General features: G+C 32.5%; 1 pseudogene; it reads left to right on the top strand.

Annotated features, from left to right (window-relative positions):
• The first annotated feature begins 1,560 nt into the window (after positions 1 to 1,560).
• LOC114283915 (uncharacterized) lies at positions 1,561 to 10,060 on the top strand (annotated as a pseudogene).
• The last annotated feature ends 305 nt before the right edge of the window (positions 10,061 to 10,365 follow it).

The following is a 10,365-nucleotide window of genomic DNA, read 5'->3' as shown; positions in this document are numbered from 1 at the left end:
TCTTGGTGGAAGCAGAGGTTGATTTTTTGCTTTCTGCCAGTTTAGAAATAGGCAAAGCATCCTCAGCCTCGGCATCTGTAGCCTTGGCCTTGGGCTGAACCTTTTTAACTCTCTTCGGCTTTGGTGGGGGCATTGATTGCGTTGGCACAGCGTCAGCGTCGGTTGGAAGGTCGGCAAGAAGATCTTGAACGACAGGCCTTGAACGAACCATCTCGGCAGTCTTTACAAGTCTTCATCGACGTTTGCGTTCTGGGATTGGTATTAAGTAGGGGGCCGAAGTGGATGAAAGATCGGCTGGGTCAGAGGTGGATCCTTGATCTGTTTGGGATGACGACGCGGTTACAGTTGTAGCAGTTGGTGGGGAAAGACTCTTTTTCTTCTTTCTTGGGACGTCGGGTAATGTAGATTTGTATGTCGGAATGAAATTCAACAACAAGGGAGCCTTGCACTTATGGACTGGAAGACCAAGAAGCTTCTTTAAATCTTGTCCAGGGAAGAAGGATCGACGGAAGTTTTTTGGTGGTTGATGAAGATCTGCAGGACAAGCAAAACAGACATTAGAAACAGACAAATTTTGCAGACTTAAATAAAAACAACTAAGCGTTGGCACTGGGCTCTTACCCTTGCCCTATGTGATTGTTCGAGGAAGAGGGTAGAGGTGGACATCTTCGTCTGGGCCAAATTCCCAATTTCCCGAAGCAATAAGAAAGTCATCCCCAGCCCCCTTGTTGGAGTCTGGGAGGTCGGCTACAATTTTGAACTCGGTCGACCTCGGCTTAAGGTAATACACGAAACCCCTATCCTTCAGGTTGAGGGGACACATGGTATAGCAGTACTGAAGATCGGCCAGGGTAATTCTAAGATTCTCTTGCCTAGCTAAAGCTATAATGTCGTTAATCACCCTATAAGAGTTGATAGTAAGTTGCATGGGGTTCAGCCTGTAGAAATGAAGAACTTCACGAAAAAGGGGATCAAGTGGAAGCCGAAGTCCACATTCTGTAAAAGCTACTATAGGGAAGGGCATCGTATTGTCTGTGGGCATGATGGTATCACCATCCCCAGCTAGTTTAAGATGAACATCGGCTGGGATAGAGAATTCCTGCCTAAAGTATTCTAGTTTTGTTGGGGTATTTACCCTATGCCTCCACATACCCATTATGTCGGCTTAAACTAAGGAGAATGTGTTTCAGAGGATGGACGTTTAAAGAAGGGTTGTAAGAACCTCGGCAAAGACCTAGGAAAGGACTGATAAGGCTTGTTTCAGTTTTCCCTAAAAATTTGAAGGTTCTACACACAAATCCCAGGCCAAAGAACTATAAAGAACAAAATCGAAGGCACAGATCTGGAACAGATACGAAAAACAGAAAACAAAGACGAAGTTTCAGAAACAAAGAACAGAGGTATGGTTCTCAAAAGCAAAAGAAATACAAAAGTAAAAGGTCAAGAACAGTGGCAAGAAAAGTATTACAACGGAGCAAGTGTTCAAGATTTGAATAAAATCATAAAATAGACACATCCAGATGAATAGTTCAGCAAACTAAAGGTTTGAACAGCGCAATAATGGCAGTAAGTAAACGAAAGCACATAAAAGAAATTGGGAATAAGAAGAAAAGAGGCTTACCAGAACAAATGAAGTCAGAATGAAAGTCGCTGAGGTAAGGCAACGTTTGCAGACAAGACGGAGCGACGAAAGCTTCGCTGGAATGGAAGAATGAAGGTAGTTGCAGAGCTTGGAGCTAGAGCAATGGCGGGTTTGAGAAAGTTTAGAGAGAGAGAGAGCCAGAAAATCGAATGAAAAAGTAAAGAAAGAAAGAGGCAAAGAAGAGTTTTGTCAAAAATTTGAAACGGCGGCAAAATTAGGGCATTTATTATGCCTGGAGCAACGCACGCGTCAGACGGCGCAGACGGATGAAAAGACAGCCTTGAGGCGCGTCACAGGAACGGGCCAGTAAAAATAAAGCATTTGGAGGAAACGGTTAAAAGTGCATAACAGCTCATGCGCGTGGGAGAGTACGTTCGAAACCTTGTTCTCCGAAGAGAACACGTCGGCTAGAAGTGGATTATCTCGGCTAAACAGTTTTTGAGCCATTACTCAGAAAAGAAATGTCGAAATATCGGTATAGGATCCATCACCTCAGAATACCGAGGTAATAGAACCTAGGAGGCAGTTGTGGGGATATATTTTTTGAATACCAACACGTGGCATGGTGACGCCGACGTGTCAGCCGAGGTGCCACGTGTCGTGGTAGTTAGGCCGAGATGATCTCGGAGTTGCCGAGGTTATCGCCGAAGATATCGGAATCCGAGATAAACAGATAAGGGACAAGAGTCCTAAGACGAAAAGGGGACTTAACCAAGATAAGGATAAAGCTCTTAGGGAGTTTATCTTTATCTCTTAAAGAGTCCAAAATAAACACTGAATTGGAAATTCATAGAAGTCATACTTCTAGTAGGACTTGGATTGAGTATATTATAAAAGAGAGGCACCCCCGTGGGTCGAAGGTATGCAATTTATGTTTTGAGTATTACGTTTAGCACTAGATTATCTTTGAGAGATATACTGACTTGATCGTCGGAGTGCCCCCGGGTGGAAGAACCACCGCCGGAGCCTTTTCTTTCTGTTACAGGTTACCAAAGCCATCTATTCTGTCTGTGCTCTCCAGTTGATCACTAAACGGACAGTGTGGTCAGATTTTCACCCACACAGTTACTAAAAAAATCAAAAAGTCAAAAACTTATACCAAAAAGTCAAAAATTTCCTTTTCTCTCTACTTTTTACACATATTTTCGTAAAAAACCAAAAAGTCATCGCAAGCATACTAGTTTTTCTTACCTCATCTTTTAGTTAAAAAGCCAAAAAGTTACTAAAAAAGTCAAAAAGCCAACAACCTATATCAAAAACTAAAAGATTTAGTTTTCTCTCTACTTTTTGCACATCTTTTCGTAAAAAGTCAAAAAATCATCCCAAACATACTAATTTTTTTTACATCATATTTCAGCCAAAAAATCAAAAAATTATTAAAAAAGCCTGTTCCCAAACAAGACCTTAGTATTTGCTATATATACAGTATATGTATTACAATTTCTTCTTCTTTCTCTCTTAATCTCTTCTTCAGTTTAAAGTTGATATTTATCATGTTACACCTTGCAAAATCAAATCATAAAAATAAAATAAAATTTAAGAGTCTCGAACAATTTTTTAATTTCTTTGAAGTATATTTATTCGAAATAGTTAACAACGATGATAGACGTAAATAGATTGGTAAAATGACCATGACCATCTCAATTGATCACGTGATTTTTTTATTTTTTATTTTCGAATCTTTTTATTATTATTTTAATATATGTCATTCAAAGTCCGAATGGTCAAAATCCAAACTAAAAGTCACTTCAAAGAAACTCATATTCATATTTTCATTTGTCGCTCATTTAATTCTCATATATATATTTTTTCTCTTGAAGATAAGGATGTCACATTATAGGTCGTGTTTGGCAAATATTTTTATTTTATTTTATTTTTAAACCATCAATTTCATTTATTTAATTTTTAAAATTTTTAATTTCATTTTTATGATGTAATTAGAGATAGATATAGAAATCAATAATCATTAAAATCTATTTTGATAAAAAAAAATTAAAAAAAATTCAGAACTTTAGCAACTAAAATTATATAACAAAACACTAATTTTTTCTTATTATTTTGAATAAGCTGCACCTAATAGCCAATTTAATGGGTGTTTAGTTATATGATTAAGATGTTCAAATTATAAAATTACATTTTTTCTTATCAAATTAAGCTTCAACTCCTACTGATTTGTACAATTGTCTCTTCTTTAGGGACTGAACAAAAATTAAAAACTTTAAGGACTAACAGATGAAATTTAAAAAAATAGTGATAGTTTAAGGGATATAATTGAAATTAATATTTTTTTTGGTAAGTAGTTAAAAAAATTGATCTGTTTGATAATTGTATTTTGGTTAGCTAGAATTGATTTTTTTTTTTTTTTTCTTTTGCTATATAAGTGATAGTCAAACGGACAAAAATAAAAATTGACTGAATAGCAACCAAAAAAAATAAAAAATTATTTCAATAAGAACCAAAGAGGTTGATTAAGTGAACCTGGTCACCTTTCTAGGGGCACTGAGACCTTAAACTTCATAAATTCGAATTGACCAAACAGAGCTTTAATTCTGTATTTGAAGCATGCGTACTCTGTGACAAAGAGAGGTCACTATTTGAGTCAATTAGATACGTGTGTCACTTCTTAAAGAATCATCCTTTTTTCCACAAACAATTTGAATTTTTTTTTTCTAGGTGTATTAAATTTAAGATTAATGCCCCAGACACCCTGTACTTTCCCACCCCCAGTGACCCCCAGCCCGACTTGGGGGTGGGTGATTGAAAAAAAAAAAAAAAAAAAAAAAAAACAACTGACCAATGAAATGCCAGTAGGGGTGCTGGAGGTCCTAGCAAAGTTGTAAATTTAAAAGCTCAAGTGACACTGCTTGATTCGATAATGAATAATATTGGTCTTGGTACATTTTATTAGAATTGTATACAATTATTTTTTAATTTGGAAATTAATCCAGATTGTTTGATACAAGTTATGACCAAATTGTTTGAAAAGCTTTGGTCTTCCAAAAAAAAAAAAAAAGTTATGATTATAATTATAAGATAGAAATAAATTAAACAATTTGAAGAAAAGAACTGATTATAAAGTTGGAAAAGATATGTTTTTAGCTTGTTTGAAAAGAGTTAAACTAAACAGTCTCGTCAATTTTAATTTATTTATCTTTTAAATAAATTTTAAATGATAATCTAGTCAATTGTGATTAGTTTAAATTTTTGTGTGTGTGTTTTATATAGTGCATACAAATTTATCGAACTGAATTAGGAAAATTAATTAACTTTAAAATGTGTTCAAGTTTATTTATTTTATAGAATAAACTACTCTCAAATTAAATTGTGTTCAATTTTATTTATTTTACATAATAAATTATTCTCAAATTAAATTTTAATAAGTGAAATATGAATCAAGTTGAATTCAGAAAATTAATTAAATTTAAAATGTGTTTAAATTTATTTATTCTATATAGTAAATTAATCTTAAATTAAATTTTAATAATGCCAAGTTTGGCATATTGTAAAAAAGCTAAAAAGCTAAAAATTTACTCAAAAAGTTAAAAAGTTAACACTATTCATCAAAAGTCAACAATTACGGCTGCACAACTCCCAATCCTAATTTTCCCTTACAAATCAATTTTTACAATTTTTTATTACACATTTTTTCATAAAAACTCAAAACAATTTTCTCAATCTCTCAAAACAATTTTTTATTACACAATTTTCTCTCTCTATCTCTCAAAACAAACACTCAATTCTCAATCCCCTCCTCAATATCAAACCCAATCCCCTCTCCATAATCCCAAACAAACGGGGCCAAACATCCATATTTTCTTCCTCAATTTTTTAGTCCAAAAGACAAAAAATGCACTTATTTATGACACCCCAAACAACCCCTAAGTGAAAATACGATTCAATTTTTTTAGGTCAATAGATAGGAGAATAATTACAAATATGAGAAATATTTACATAATCAAACAAATCACTAATGCACAATAGTTATAAAGCCAACAAAACTTAACAACCAATACAGCAATGATTCAGACCACTAATTTTGGTGCTCTGATGGAGCACTAATGACATGGCAATGAACAAAAAAAATAAAATAAAAACAAATCAAGACCAAAACATCACATCACTGTGGAAGCCCACTGCCAACTCATTAGAGCTACCTTTAGAGCTAAAAAATTAGAGCTCCAAAGCATTTTTCCAACCAATAAACTAACTAGCCTAACACAACCACTACTAATTACATACAATCTCCATAATAAATGAGAAATAAATCACCATAAAAAGGTATCAAACTTCCCTCCATAAAAATTGAATTCAAGACCTCATATCACAAAAAGTAGTGTAAATACTTAAGGTTTGGTTAGAGAAGTGGGTTGACTTTTTAGCTTTTTAATTTTTTTTGACTATTTTAGTTTGGGATTAAAAAGTCTGGTTTTGAGAAGGAATTTTGACTATTTTGACTTTTTTGTGAAAGAAAGAATATAATAATTATGAGTTAATGTGATATTTTATCTTATTAAAACTAAAAAATTTATTTTATTTTTTATGACTATTTTAGTCCCAAAACCACTTCCCACAGAGTGGCTAAGAAATATTAAGAAGTTGTGCACTTTTACGGGGGCCTTCATATTTCATGTAAAAAAGAGCATATTCTATCGGCTAAGATTGAGGCGGTGCTTCAAAAGTCTTTCATACAAGTAACATAGACACTACCCTTTGATTCTGATAATGATTTATGGGTCCCATTTTATTACGGGAATAACTTCACAAGGGAAATAACTTCATAAGATTGTGATAATGTGAATTTCTAATGTTTTTCAATAAAATAAATACATGTATCCATAAATATATTGAATGAGTGAGATTAATTTTATATGTAGACTGCATTATATAAAAATAGATCTCAACCACACGTCATTTTTCTAGTTCTATTTCCATCTATGCTTCTAAATCCATAGATTTTCTGTATGTTAATTTTATGTGTAATTCTTTCACAAATATCCTTTTGCATGGTGAGGTATATATATTCATGTATAAATTCTGATAATGTTATGCACGCATAAATCGCTAGAAAAATACCAATTGAGTTGAATAACTCAACTTGACTTGTTAATTTTTAAAGCTCATTTAGTATTCAAATTAGTTTGAATTAGCTTTTTGAATTAGCTTGTGAGAACCATTATGTATAAATTAATATTTATGTTTAATACTATATAAAATATATTTTCATTAATTTATTTTATTTCTCCATTTCTATTTGTTGTTTGTGGGAATTTATATATTTGATTGATAAAATTTATTAATAATACAAACATTCTTTAATATTCTTCTCATCATCCTCGTTTTTCTTTTTCTAATGTGCATTTTTTTTTTCGATCTCCATTTGTTTATGTAATGGAGTCAAATACTTGACTAGTTGAGATCAACCTCAACTAATTTTCAGCAAGCGACACTCAAACATTCCAACACTTGGCTCCGCTCCACTCTATTCGTTAGCAGCCCTAGACTAAATTATGTCACACGTATCTTTTAGACTGTGTGTATTGTGAACCCCTATTACTATTCTTTTGGTTGTTGAATATAAACTCTTTTGAGATGTTAAAAATACTTTTAAGCAAAGTGAAGAAAATATTTTGTCTTAACTCAAACTTTCCATGTAATATGTCCATTGAAAGTGGAACAAAAATTTGTCTAAATAGATATAATATTCGGAAATGGATACATAAACCGCCAACCCCAATATTTTTTTATTTTATTTTTCTTTTTTGGTCTGTCCCAATGGGTCGAAGTTAGAATTGTTGAATCTGAGGCACAGTGAATTAAACAATTTTGGAGGGGCCACAGAGAATTTTCTTTTTAAAAAAAAAAAAATTAAGGGGACATAAATGGAGTTTTTGTAATGAAAATTTAAAGCAATTCTCCATATAATGTTGGGCTTCTTCAATAAAAGATTAACTCATTGTTGGGTTGAATTTAACTCATTGTTGGGTTTAAATTGTACTGGATCTGTGATTTGACAATCTGGGCCATTTTGTAGTCCAATAATCAACCCACCTGAAGTTGAATGTAATTTTCTCTCTCCACATTTCAAGGAATCCACTGGACATCCTCTTCCTAATACAGGCTCAGATAAATCTACAACCTTTCCTGGCCCAGATGAAGATAGACATTCAGGATTAGAAATTGTTTTTTTCAATGATTTTTTTTAAAATTTGTTTTTATAAAAGGACGTATAAAAAAATAAAAATAATATGTTGATTTTTTTTCAGTCAATTATCAAACATCCCTTAAGTATAATGGTAAAAATCAGGAGTGGTGCTACATCTCGTAATTTTTTTTTTTGGGTAAACCTACATTTCCTAATTTTGTTTTCTCAATTCTATTCTTTATGGCGTGACCCACCCCACGTGAAGCAATCTTGTATTCTTCTTTCTATAATTTTTAACCTCCCTAATTCCATATAATTAAGAATGGAGTTGAGAGCAACATTTTAGACTAGTGAACGAATCGGACAAGGAATTAGATGAACGGGTCACCGGTTTAATCGTCGAGTTGAACTGGAATTGAACCGTGACGTCATAAATATATCAAAAAATATATTTAAATATAAATAATAAAATTATAAATTAAAATAAAAAACTGAAAAAGTTAAATTATCTTAAATATTTCTCCAAATATTTTTTATTTTTTTACTAAAAAATATAAAAATTTATTTTAAAATATTATTAATTTTAATTTTAGAAGGAAACCAAATATTCAATGTTCTCTTCATTATATGATTTTAATTAAAATGATTTAATTGAAAGAAGAACAAAAATTTTGAAAGGATATCAAAATTTCAAATCTCTCTCTAATAAATTTGATTGAAATAATTCAATTGAATTCCATATGAATTTTTTGAATTCTTTTTAGAAGAATTTTTTTTTTCTTGTATATAGATAGAAATTTTTACAATAATTTGAAATTTTCAATAGAATTCCTCACAACAAAAAAACCCTTGAGAAAGTTTCGAAGGTGTTTCCACGAGAGTCAGACCCGGATTATGAGGCCATTGAAGAGGCACATTATGCTTACAGAGATAGAGATAGATTGCGAAGAGAAGTGCTCGTGCCGCTTCACAAGGCATTGGAGTTGCCTGAGGTTTACATGAGTGCAAAACAGTGGGAATTAGTACCACACTATAAGGTTTCCTCTGTTGCAATGAAACCAAGAAAGTTTTCCTTAGGCATGACAACAAGAGATTTATTGAATATACTAATGAGGCTGCAAAGAAGAAGAAAGCGAAAATGCATTGCTTTCCCACAAGATTGTAGCATCTTTGGATGGCCATGGAAGCCAAGTTGCAGAGCTTCAATGAAAAACAATGGTGGAAGATCTCACCAAGAAAGAGGGGTTTAAGAAAGGCATTGCGGTTTGTGATGTGTCTGGAAGCATGGAGGGACAGCTGATGAATGTTTGTGTCGCGCTTGGCTTATTAGTTTCGGAGCTCAGTGAATATCCATGGAAGGGGAAGATAATAACATTCAACAAGAAACCTCAGCTTCACAAGATTCAAGGAAGCGATCTCAGCTCAAGGGTGAAATTTTTGAGGAGGATGGAATCGGGTAAAAACACCAATTTTCAGAAAGTTTTTAAGAGGGTATTAGAAGCTGGATTCTATGGAAACATTAGTGATGAGGAGATGATTGAGAGGGTGTTTGTGTTTACTGATATGGGGTTTGATGAGGCATCTAGGTATGATTTGAAGACTGAGTACAGAGCAATAAAGAGAGAGTTTAGGAAGTATGGATTCAATATGGTCCCTCAGAGCAACCCCACGTGTTTACCTAAATTTTACCATAAAATATTATTAAAAAATTCATTCCTTATTTTAAGAATCATTTTTTCATTTACTTCCTCCAACAGACTCCCTATTCTTTCTCTATTTTATTAACAAACTTCATATTTTTTCTTTATTTTATTAAAATATAATTTTTAATTATAAATTTTAAAAAAATAAAAATCATAAATGTGTACTACAGTCCCTAAACAAAAAAAAGCAAAGCAAAAAAAAAAAAAATATATATATATATATATACATAAAAGGGAAGGAGTCACTGTAACAAAAACTAATTTAGAAAATCATTTAGGAGAGGTGTCGTATGTGTATAGAAAGCCACTTACCCTTTAAAATCTGTAAAGAGAAGCTTTAGGACATCTGTTGGAAATGCTCTTACTTCGTGTTTTGGAACCTCAGAGGCTCAAAGGCCACTCTTGTGCCTAGCAAGCAAGAGGAGGTGGCACAGGTTAGTGGGTTTTCAAAGAACATGTTAACTAAGTTTTTTGGAGAAATGAGGATTAGTGAACCCTGATGCTCTGATGCAATTAGTGTTAGATAATTTTCACTTTATTCGAAGAATTAAAAAAATGAAAGAAAATATTTGATTATAAAAATCAAAACAGTATATAAAATAAAATAAAATAAAACAACAGATTCTTATTTTGTTATAAAAACAAAATCAGAATATGATAAAAATAAATAAAACAGAAAGTAAATTAATAACTTACCTTATTTATTTGTTGAATACATTTTTTATCAAGTCCAGTATTTAACACTGTATCCTTAAGATGGATTCGTCCTCTCCACGATATTTTCAAATTGTGGACGTCTATCTCCCAGGATAAAATGATCAACAACGAATAGTAGCACAACTACAAACTATTCGCACCACGAACACATTTTGTGTTTA

This window comes from Camellia sinensis, chromosome 6 (assembly GCF_055761805.1).
Source record: "Camellia sinensis isolate YWXY chromosome 6, ASM5576180v1, whole genome shotgun sequence".
NCBI classification, from domain to species: domain Eukaryota; kingdom Viridiplantae; phylum Streptophyta; class Magnoliopsida; order Ericales; family Theaceae; genus Camellia; species Camellia sinensis.
Note: the sequence above shows the minus strand (reverse complement) of the source record. Positions and strands in the feature narration are given on the sequence as shown.